Source organism: Artemia sp. Qi Xiang Cuo, chromosome 12 (genome assembly GCF_049724085.1).
Source record: "Artemia sp. Qi Xiang Cuo chromosome 12, ASM4972408v1, whole genome shotgun sequence".
Classification (NCBI taxonomy): Eukaryota; Metazoa; Arthropoda; class Branchiopoda; order Anostraca; family Artemiidae; genus Artemia; species Artemia sp. Qi Xiang Cuo.
The window spans coordinates 46,315,439-46,327,405 of NC_142805.1; positions in this window are offsets into that span (position 1 = coordinate 46,315,439).

Genomic DNA, 11,967 nt, shown 5'->3' on the forward strand with positions numbered 1-11,967 from the left:
AAAGACCTAGTTTTCAGAATTTTCAACTACGTTGAACAAAATGGTTATCTTAAAATTTTAATTGGACGTGTTTGAGGAAAGGTAGGCTTGAGAGGGGGATTAGTTGTCCTCCAATCACTTTCTACTATTAAAAAGGGCACTAGCCCTTTGAATTTCCATTCGAATGAGCCCTTTTTTAAGTTTCTACGACAAAGCTTTCTATCAAAAGCTTATATGTCCCCAGGGCAAAACTTACAACCCTTGCCCCGATGGCTGTGGGAGGAGTGTCTTCCTAGGAGACATAATTTCTATTTGGAAATCACCTACGTTGAACAAAATGGCTATCTCAAAATTTTGATTGGATGTGTTTGGGAAAATGGCAAAAGTAGAGGGGTTGTTAGTTGTCTTCCAATCACTGTCGACTATTAAAAAGGGCACTAGCCATTCCAATCTCCAATCTAATAAGCCCCTTTCGAAGTTTCTACGACAACTCCTTCCATACGAAGTGCCCTGGTCTAGAAAAAAAAACAACAATACATTGTGCCAGCATCGTTCTTTACCTAGGCAGTACTATTGCGCTGCCTATGATTGCGAAAAATCATAGTTGCTTTCCTGACATGGTACAACACCAATTATGGTCCCATATATAGCCCTAATAATATATTTCTTCATTAATTCAATGTTGGATACGCCATAAGCTCTTTGTTGAAACGGCTTTTATACTGTCTTGATTCAACACAATATAGTTTTTTCCGGGATTGTTTTAATGTTAATCAAATGTTATTTTAAGTGATTTTACAAAGCAAATAACAATGGACGGAAATACCAATTAATAGAAGCATGGAAATATCAATAGAAACATGGCGCATATTATAAAGTAAGAGTTTCACCGTGTTAGCGGTTTCTTTTATTCTTTTTTTATTTATCTTTGACTTGCTTACTTGACTTAATGCTCCTGCTGGTGTCCAGTGTAGAGAGACACACGACTCTTTGCTTCCAGTCGGTACGGTCTTTTGCAAGCGTGACCGCTTCTTGTAGATCTGTATCGATAATTGAGAAGTACTGGATAAGGCCTTCCGCAAGAACACTTCCAGCCATGTGCAGACGGATAAAAATTGAATAGTGTGGTGACGTGTGTTTTTGCTGGCATGCGGAACAAATGACCGAACCACCGTAGGCTTCGTTCATTGACTTGACGATAGTTGGGGGCCTGATCTGTTGTTGCCAGTATTCGAGTGTTCCAGACGAAGTCGTACCACCTGATCCCCTCAATACGTCCCAGGAACTTTGTTTGGGCCATCTGTATGGCATCACAAACAGAAGCAGCAGCCGACCAGGTCTCAACATCATAGAGGAGGACTTGAAGTACACTGGTGCTGTTGATCCCCATTAGTGTTTTTTAGCTAATTTCAGGCTTTGACCATACCGAAAGGCATAGTCATGCCGTTACTGATGTGGCTTTATCGATGTACGACAAAACTTCACTTTCGACTGGCCGTTATTCCTGATGACAGATCCAAGGTGGGTAAATGAATTGATGACTACGACAGTGTACCCTGATACGTTGAATGCTAGTGAATTGGCCATCTTACGAGTCAGGTCAACCATAATTATTTTTGTTTTCTGCCAGCTAATACATAGTCCCACTTTCAGAGCTTCGTCCAACAATGTTTTGAGGGCTTTTTCAAGTTCAGCTGTAGAAGTGCATATCAGGGAAATATCATCAGCGAAGTCGCAATTGGCTAAAACTCTGTCACCATAGTCCAGTCCAAAGAGGAGTCGGCTCGTGGCTCTATTCATGACGTAATCAATCACCATATTGAACAGTTCAGGAGCAGGAGCACAGCCTTGTCACACACAAGTATTAATTTTATCAAAGAGCTTTGACGACCTTCAACCTGAATGGAGCTTTTTGTACCAGAGTAGAGTACCATGAATAGACAGCAGTATTTGTCCGGAAGACCTGTTCACTCTAGTATCAGCCAGAGAGACTCACGTTCGACTGACCGAAGGAATATTTAAAATTAACAAAGGCAACGTATGTTGTACGCTGGAAATCACGAGCTTTCTCAATGATTTGGTGCATAGTGAAGATCTGCTCGGTAGTAAAATCTGTTGCGCATGACACCTGCTCTCTGAATTTTTCGGTGCTTACGGATGAACTGGGCACCTCTATTGATCAACGTCATGACAATAATTTGCCGGGAAGCAACGGGAGGGTGATTCCTCTATAGTTCGAGTAGTTACTTGGGGTACATTTACGTTTCCATAGAGGGAATATTATCCCTTCCTGTCATTCTTGTGGAATCAGTTCAGTTGTCCAAAGAAGGGAGAATAGCATGTGGAGTCATAAAAGAATCATTGGTCTTTCAAATTTTAACACTTCCACAGTGATCCCCCAGGTTCCTGGCGCTTTGTGATTTTTCATCCTCCTCAGAGAAGTCTGTATCTCTTCTGCAGAAGGAGGGTCGGGTTCTAGGAGATTTTTTACGTGATTACGTGATCAATGACAACCATTTCGGCGTTCAGCAGCTTAATAAAGTGTTTCTTCTGTTATTCTAGATGCTCAGTTTTGTCCTCGAGCATTACACCAGAGGTAGATTTAGCTCCCCCTGTCTTTGTAAGTTTCTTCTTACTAAGGCCTCTGATATGCTTGAAAAGCGACATGATGGTACTTTTTCATGCTGCATCTTCAAGCTCAACTGCTCTCTATTCAAAAAATTTTTGCTTGTCCCGGTGAATAAGTTTGTTCCTGATGCCGTTTAATCACTTGTATGAGGGCACATATCTAGCCAGTTACGCTCACCTGCGTTGTTCATTGATTTGCAAAGCTTCTGGTGACAGCCAGGGCTTCTCTGAGAGCATCTTGCGACAGACAGTCTCATCGATGACCTCTAATACATTGTTTCTGTATGTCAGTAGAAATGACCCTATAACTCCGAACCCCACACCAAATATGGGCATAGAGTCATTAGGGAGAACACGTGGTTAATTAAAGCGATTGGGAATTTGGAACACCTGTGCTGTCAGTCATTAATCAAATTGTTTCCGGGCAAAGTTTAATAATGTCTGACAGGTACTGTCAACATTTCTCCAGGAATAGATCCAAGTCATTAATGTTCCTTGCCTTGGAAACAATTCTACTGGTCGAACTCCAAAGATATTAATAACCAAATGTCATGGAAACAATTCTCCAAGAAACATCTTAGAGATGAATTGTTTTAGCGCGGGAATCAGGTTTCTTAGTAATTTGAAATGTTACAGCGCAGAGATGCTATTAACAAAGGAACACGCTGAAATTACGTTTAGGGGTTATTTGGGCGAAACTGTTTTAGACATTTTATGGAATTATTTCAGCGAAACAGTTCGTGACATTTTGAAAGATGATTTTAAAAGAGAATTTTAGAAGAGGATATAAGAGTGAAACTCTATGGTCGTTATAATACACAAGTTCCATTTGAACAGTGTTGTGAGGTCCTCTACACCAACCCCAAAGGTTCCCGGTCCCCCGAATGCCCCTCGAGCCCCCAAACACCCCCCGAACCCCTCCCCATCCCCAATTTTTAAAAAATAAATTTTGAATTTTTTTAACATGGTATTTTTTTTAAATTTTTTACGAATCTTAAAATGAAATGAAATATGCTTACGGCTCTACCAATCATACTCTGTGCTTGTTCATAGACACGACGCGGCTTTCCCACTGGTACTCTATGGCAGGTTATTGACACTACCTAGTTTATTGCATGCATTAAATCAGTATTTTTTACGCAGTGGAAGGATAAACACACAATTCATATCTGTAAAAAAGTGAAGATGAATTATTTGACGAAAGTATGTAAACCTGATAAAATAATCGTCGTATTGAATGCTGACATGGAGAAATACCTGAACTATGAAACGAGTGCAAGTGGTAACACTATTGGAAATGTATGTATGCGTTGTCATGACAGCAAGAAGTTAGATTTCTTTGGAGTACCCAAGAATTTCAATCGTGTAAACGGTGGATATGCGAAAGTAACATTACCAGAGAAATTAGTGCTCAAAGAGAATGCAAACTTAAAAATAATTGTCGATGATCGGGGACAACTCCTTGCTAGTGCTTCCGGTAACATGCTACCTGTTGATACATCCCATCATCTTTCCGGTATTAGCATTTTAAAGAGGACAAGAAGAAGACAAGCATACTCCTGCACTAATGTCATTAATCATATCTTGTCAATTTGCCAAAACTGCTATCTATGTAAAAATAATGTGACAATAGACAGTGAAATCGCAGGCAGAATAAAAAGGACATTAGCAGACAATATCATCAATGAATATAAAGAAGAACTGACGGAAAGTGAAGCGCAAGTGTACTAATAATGTATAATAATGTATTTAACATATTTTTATATTAATATTCTACATGTCGTTATTTCATTAAAAATATCTTATGCATTATTTTGTTAAGTGTTCATTATTTTTAGGATATGCTAGAACCTAACCTAACCTAACCTATTAAAAGGGTCAGAGATGTAAGAAAAAGAATTTTTAGAGATAAAGATACTACTAGCAGGCTCAATTTTTCATAGAAGATAGAAAAGTTCATGATCTCTTCTGAATTTTACCAAAGAACAGAATTCAATTCTAATTTCTCCAGAGAAAACAAAAATCTTCCACTTTAGTTCTTTATTTCACAAGGACATAAAGAAATTTAAAGTTCAATTCTAAATTTTTCGGTGGAAGATAGAAAAAGTAATACCATACTTATGAATATTTTCATGGAAGATAAAAAGTTCAAGTTCAAATTTAAAATTTTCTCAACGAAGTGAAGAAAAGTTCAAGTTCTCTTCTGAACTTTACCAAAGAACACACTCCAATTTTAATTTCTCCAGAGAAAACAAAAATCTTCCAATTCAGTTCTTTATTTCACAATGACATAAAGAAATTTAAACTTCAATTCTAAATTTTTCGAGGGAAGACAGAAAAAGTAATACCATTTTTGTGAATATTTTCGCGGAAGATAAAAAGTTCTAGTTCAATTTAAAATTTTCTCAACGAAGTCAAGGAAAGCTCAAGTTCTCTTCTGAATTTTCTCAATGAAAAAGAAATTAGTCATTGATCATTTCTATTTTTCCAAATAATATAAAAATTTTCCACTTTAGTTCAGATCTGTCGCGAAGAGATGAAAAATTTAAAATACTGTTCCAAATTTTTCACAGAAGATAAAAAAGTTCAAGTTCTCTTCGGAATTTTACTAAAGAACACAATTCAATTCTAATTTCTCCAGAGAAAATAAAAATCTTCCACTTCAGTTCTTTATTTCACAAAGACATAAAGAAATTTAAAGTTCAATTCTAGATTTTTCGGTGGAAGATAGAAAAAGTAATACCATACTTGTGAATATTTTCCCGGAACATGAAAAGTTCTAGTTCAATTTCAAATTTTCTCAACGAAGTGAAGAAAAGTTCAAGTTCTCTTCTGAACTTTACCAAAGAACACACTTCAATTCTAATTTCTCCAGAGAAAACAAAAATCTTCCACTTCAGTTCTTTATTTCACAAAGACATAAAGAAATTTAAAGTTCAATTCTAATTTTTCGGTGAAAGATAGAAAAAGGAATACAATACTTGTGAATATTTTCATGGAAGATTAAAAGTTCTAGTTCAATTTACAATTTTCTCAACGAAGTGAAGAAAAGTTCAAGTTCTCTTCTGAAATTTACAAAAGAACACAATTCAATTCTAATTTCTCCAGAGAAAATAAAAATCTTCCACTTCAGTTCTTTATTTCACAAAGACATAGAGAAATTTAAAGTTCAATTCTAAATTTTTCGGTGGAAGATGGAAAAAGTAATACCATACTTGTGAATATTTTCACGGAAGATAAAAAGTTCTAGTTCAATTTAAAAGTTTCTCAACGAAGTGAAGAAAAAGTTCAAGTTCTCTACTGAATTTTACCAAAGAACACAATTCAATTTTAATTTATCCAGAGAAAATAAAAATCTTCCACTTAAGTTCTTTATTTCAGAAAGACATAAAGAAATTTAAAGTTCAATTCTAATTTTTCGGTGGAAGATAGAAAAAGTAATACCATACTTGTGAATATTTTCACGGAAGATACTTGTGAATATTTTCATGGAAGATAAAAAGTTCTAGTTCAATCTAAAATTTTCTCAATGAAGTGAAGAAAAGTTCAAGTTCTCTACTGAATTTTACCAAAGAACACATTCAATTCTAATTTCTCCAGAGAAAATAAAAATCTTCCACTTAAGTTCTTTATTTCACAAAGACATAAAGAAATTTAAAGTTCAATTCTAAATTTTTCGGTGTAAGATAGAAAAAGTAATACCATACTTGTGAATATTTTCACCGAAGATAAAAAGCTGTAGTTCAATTTAAAATTTTCTCAACGAAGTCAAGGAAAGTTCAAGTTCCCTTCTGAATTTTCTCAATGAAAAAGAAATTAGTCATTGATCATTTCTATTTTTCCAAATAATATAAAAATTTTCCACTTTAGTTCAGATCTGTCTCGAAGAGATGAAAAATTTAAAATACTGTTCCAAATTTTTCACAGAAGATAAAAAAGTTCAAGTTCTCTTCGGAATTTTACCAAAGAACACAATTCAATTCTAATTTCTCCAGATAAAACAAAAATCTTCCACTTCAGTTCTTTATTTCACAAAGACATAAAGAAATTTAGAGTTCAATTCTAAATTTTTCGGTGGAAGATAGAAAAAGTAATACCATACTTCTGAATATTTTCACGGAAGATAAAAAGTTCTAGTTCAATTTTAAATTTTCTCAACGAAGTGAAGAAAAGTTCAAGTTCTCTACTGAATTTTACCAAAGAACACAATTCAATTATAATTTATCTAGAGAAAATAAAAATCTTCAACTTAAGTTCTTTATTTTACAAAGACATAAAGAAATTTAAAGTTCAATTCTAAATTTTTCAGTGGAAGATAGAAAAAGTAATACCATACTTGTGAAGATTTTCCCGGAAGATAAAAAGTTCTAGTTCAATTTAAAATTTTCTCAACGAAGTGAAGAAGAATTTAAGTTCTCTTCTGAATTTTACCAAAGAACACAATTCAATTCTAATTTCACCAGAGAAAATAAAAATCTTCCACTTCAGTTCTTTATTTCACAAAGACATAAAGAAATTTAAAGTTCAATTCTAAATTTTTCGGTGGAACATAGAAAAAGTAATACCATACATGTGAATATTTTCACGGAAGATAAAAAGTTCTAGTTAAATTTAAAATTTTCTCAACGAAGTGAAGAAAAGTTCAAGTTCTCTACTGAATTTTACAAAAGAACACAATTCAATTCTAATTTCTCCAGAGAAAACAAAAATCTTCCACTTAAGTTCTTTATTTCACAAAGACATAAAGAAATTTAGAGTTCGATTCTAAATTTTTCGGTGGAAGATAGAAAAAGTAATACCATACTTGTGAATATTTTCCCGGAAGATAAAAAGTTCTAGTTCAATTAAAAATTTTCTCAACGAAGTGAAGAAGAATTCAAGTTCTCTTCTGAATTTTACCAAAGAACACAATTCAATTCTAATTTCACTAGAGAAAATAAAAATCTTCCACTTAAGTTCATTATTTCACAAAGACATAAAGAAATTTAGAGTTCAATTCTAAATTTTTCGGTGGAAGATAGAAAAAGTAATACCATACTTGTGAATATTTTCTCGAAGAGATGAAAAATTTAAAATACTGTTCCAAATTTTTCACAGAAGATAAAAAAGTTTAAGTTCTCTTCAGAATTTTACCAAGGAACACAATTCAATTCTAATTTCTCCAGAGAAAACAAAAATCTTCCACTTCAGTTCTTTATTTCACAAAGACAAAAAGAAATCTAGAGTTCAGTTCTACTAGAGTAGAGTTCAGTTCCACTTCAGTTCTTTATTTCACAAAGACATAAAGAAATTTAAAGTTCAATTCTAATTTTTCGGTGGAAGATAGAAAAAGTAATACCATACTTGTGAATATTTTCACGGAAGATAAAAAGTTCTAGTTCAATTTAAAATTTTCTCAACGAAGTCAAGAAAAATTCAAGTTTTCTTCTGAATATTACCAAAGAACACAATTCAATTCTAATTTCACCAGAGAAAATAAAAATCTTACACTTAAGTTCTTTATTTCACAAAGACATAAAGAAATTTAAAGTTCAATTCTAAATTTTTCGGTGGAAGATAGAAAAAGTAATACCATACTTGTGAATATTTTCCCGGAAGATAAAAAGTTCTAGTTAAATTAAAAAATTTCTCAACGAAGTGAAGAAAAATTCAAGTTCTCTTCTGAATTTTACCAAAGAACGCAATTCAATTCTAATTTCACCAGAGAAAATAAAAATCTTCCACTTAAGTTCTTTATTTCACAAAGACATAAAGAAATTTAAAGTTCAATTCTAAATTTTTCGGTTGAAGATAGAAAAAGTAATACCATACCTGTGAATATTTTCTCGAAGAGATGAAAAATTTAAAATACTGTTCCAAATTTTTCAAAGAAGATAAAAAAGTTCAAGTTCTCTTCAGAATTTTACCAAAGAACATAATTCAATTCTAATTTTTCCAGAGAAAACAAAAATCTTCCACTTAAGTTCTTTATTTCACAAAGACATTTAAAGTTCAATTCTAAATTTTTCGGTGGAAGATAGAAAAAGTAATACCATATTTATGAATATTTTCATGGAAGATAAAAAGTTCTAGTTCAATTTAAAATTTTCTCAACGAAGTGAAGGAAAGTTCAAGTTCTCTTCTGAACTTTACCAAAGAACACACTACAATTCTAATTTCCACAGAGAAAATAAAAATCTTCCACTTCAGTTCTTTATTTCACAAAGACATAAAGAAATTTAAAGTTCAATTCTAATTTTTTGGTGGAAGATAGAAAAAGTAATACCATACTTGTGAATATTTTCTCGGAAGATAAAAAGTTCTAGTTCAATTTAAAAGTTTCTCAACGAAGTGAAGAAAAGTTCAAGGTCTCTTCTGAATTTTACTAAAGAGCACTATTTATTTCCAAGGTCACCAGAGAAAATAAAAATCTTCCACTTCTGTTCATTATTTCAGAAGGACATACAGAAATTTAAAGTTCAATTCTAAATTTTTCGGTGGAAGATAGAAAAAGTAATGCTATACTTGTGAATATTTTCCCGGAAGATAAAAAGTTATAGTTAAATTTAAAATTTTCTCAACGAAGTGAAGAAAAGTTCAATTTATCTTCTGAACTTTACCAAAGAACACACTTCAATTCTAATTTCTCCAGAGAAAATAAAAATCTTCCACTTCAGTTTTAAGTTCCCCAAAGAAATAAAGAAATTTAAAGTTCTATTCTAAATTTTTAGATGGAAGATAGAAAAAGTAATACTATGACTGTGATTGTTTTCCATGAAGATCAAAAGTTTCACTTTATTTATAATTTTTCTTAAATTCAGTTCTGGTTTTTTTCTCAAAGAGATGAAAAATTTAAAGTTCTATTGTAATTTTAAATTAATTTTTAGCTCCTTTGTTTTATGGATTTAGCCCATCAATTTTTTAAATTAGAAAATGATTGACTCCTTCTATTATTAATGACAATCGTTCAAACTCGTTCATCTAACCTCCAAAACAATAGGTTAGTTTAGGTAAAAATAAAATATAATAAATAAAGATAAAAGTTTATAATTTTTTTAGAAGTTTTTTGTTAGGTTAACTTAATATTCGGGCTCGTAATAATTTAGCATAACCTTTTCCGGCGAGTATGGTGAGGTTATCTTTGGGTAGATTAAGTTAGGTTAGATTAGGTTAAATTAAGTTAGGTTAGCCCATGTACGCTTCACTTAGGTTAGCTTAGGTTAGGTGAGAGACAGGCAAAAAGTTAGGTGTATGATTAGGTTAGGTTAGATTAAGTTAGGTTCGGTTAAGTTAGGTTCGGCTAGGTTAGCCTACGTCCGCGCGTACGTAGGCTAACCTAGCCTAACCTAACTTAACCTAACCTAACTTAATCTAACCTAACCTAACCTAATCATACACCTAACTTTTTGCCTGTCTCTCACCTAACCTAAGCTAACCTGAGTGAAGCGTACGTAGGCTAACCTAACCTAACTTAACCTAACCTAATCTAAGCTAACTTAATCTAGCCTAACCTAACCTCACCATACTCGCTGGAAAAGGTTAGGTTAACTTATCATGAGCGCTCATGATAAGTTAACCTAACCTAACCTAACTTAAACATGTAGAAATGTTTCTATTTATTTATTAATATTTATTTATACCTAACCTAACCTATTGTTTTGGAGGTTAGGAGAACGAGTATGAACGATTGTCTTTAATAATAGAACGAGTCACTCATTTTCTAATTTAAAAATTTGATGGGTAAATCCATAAGACAAAGGAGCTAAAATTTAATTTAAAATTACAATAGAACTTTAAATTTTTCATCTCTTTGAGAAAAAAACCAGAACTGAAGTGGAGCCTTTTTATTTTCTTGGAAAAATTAGAAGAGAACTTTGAATTTTTTATGTCTTTGAGAAATTAAGAACTGAAGTGGAAGCTTTTTTCATTTTCATTGGTAAAATTAAGAATTGAGCTAACTTTTTTCACTTCTTTAAGAAAATTCAGAAGAGAACTTGAACATTTTGCACTTCTTCGAGAAAACTCAGAATTAAAGTGATGCTCCTTATCTTCATGTCGAAGATTCAAAATCAATGTATATCTTTTTCTATCTTCTATGAAAAATTTGGAACAGAACTTTAAATTTTTCATCTCTTTGCAAAAAATCGGAAGTGAACTTAAGAAAATTAGAATTAAAGTGAAACTTTTTATCTTCATGGAAAACAATCACAGTCATAGTATAACTTTTCCTATCTTCCACAGAAAAATTTAGAACTGAACTTTAAATTTTTTATGTCTTTGAGAAATTAAGAACTGAAGTGGAAGGTTTTTCATTTTCATTGGTAAAATTCAGAATTGAGTTAACTTTTTTCTCTTCTTTAAGAAAATTCAGAAGAGAACTTGAACAATTTGCACTTCTTCGAGAAAACTCAGAATTAAAGTGGAGTTCCTTATCTTCATGTTGAATATTCACAATCAATGTATAACTTTTTCTATCTTCTATGAAAAATTTGGAACAGAACTTTAAATTTTTTATCCCTTTGAGAAAAATCAGAACTGAATTTAAGAAAAATTATAAATAAAGTGAAACTTTTGATCTTCATGGAAAACAATCACAGTCATAGTATTACTTTTTCTATCTTCCATCTAGAAATTTAGAATGGAACTTTAAATTTCTTTATTTCTTTGGGGAACTTAAAACTGAAGTGGAAGATTTTTATTTTCTGTCGAGAAATTAGAATTGAAGTGTGTTCTTTGGAAAAGTTCAGAAGAGAACTTTTTATCTTCCGATAAAATATTCACAAGTATGGTATTACTTTTTCTATCTTCCACCGAAAAATTAGACTTGAACTTTAAATTTCTTTATGTCTTTGTGAAATAAAGAACTGAAGTGGAAGATTTTTGTTTTCTCTGTAGAAATTAGAATTGAAGTGTGTTCTTTGGTAAAATTCAGAAGAGAACTTGAACCTTTCTTCACTTCGTTGAGAAAATTTTAAATTGAACTAGAACTTTTTATCTTCCATGAAAATATTCATAAGTATGGTATTACTTTTTCTATCTTCCACCGAAAAATTTAGAATTGAACTTTAAATACTTTATGTCCTTGTGAAATGAAGAACTGAAGTGGAAGATTTTTATTTTCTCTGGAGAAATTAGAATTGAATTGTGTTCTTTGGTAAAATTCCGAAGAGAACTTGAACTTTTTTATCTTCAGTGAAAAATTTGGAACAGTATTTAAAATTTTTCATCTCTTCGAGAAAATATTCAGAGGTATGGTATTACTTTTTCTATCTTCCACCGAAAAATTTAGAATTGAATTTTAAATTTCTTTATGTCTTTGTGAAATAAAGAACTGAAGTGGAAGATATTTATTTTCTCTGGTGAAATTAGAATTGAATTGTG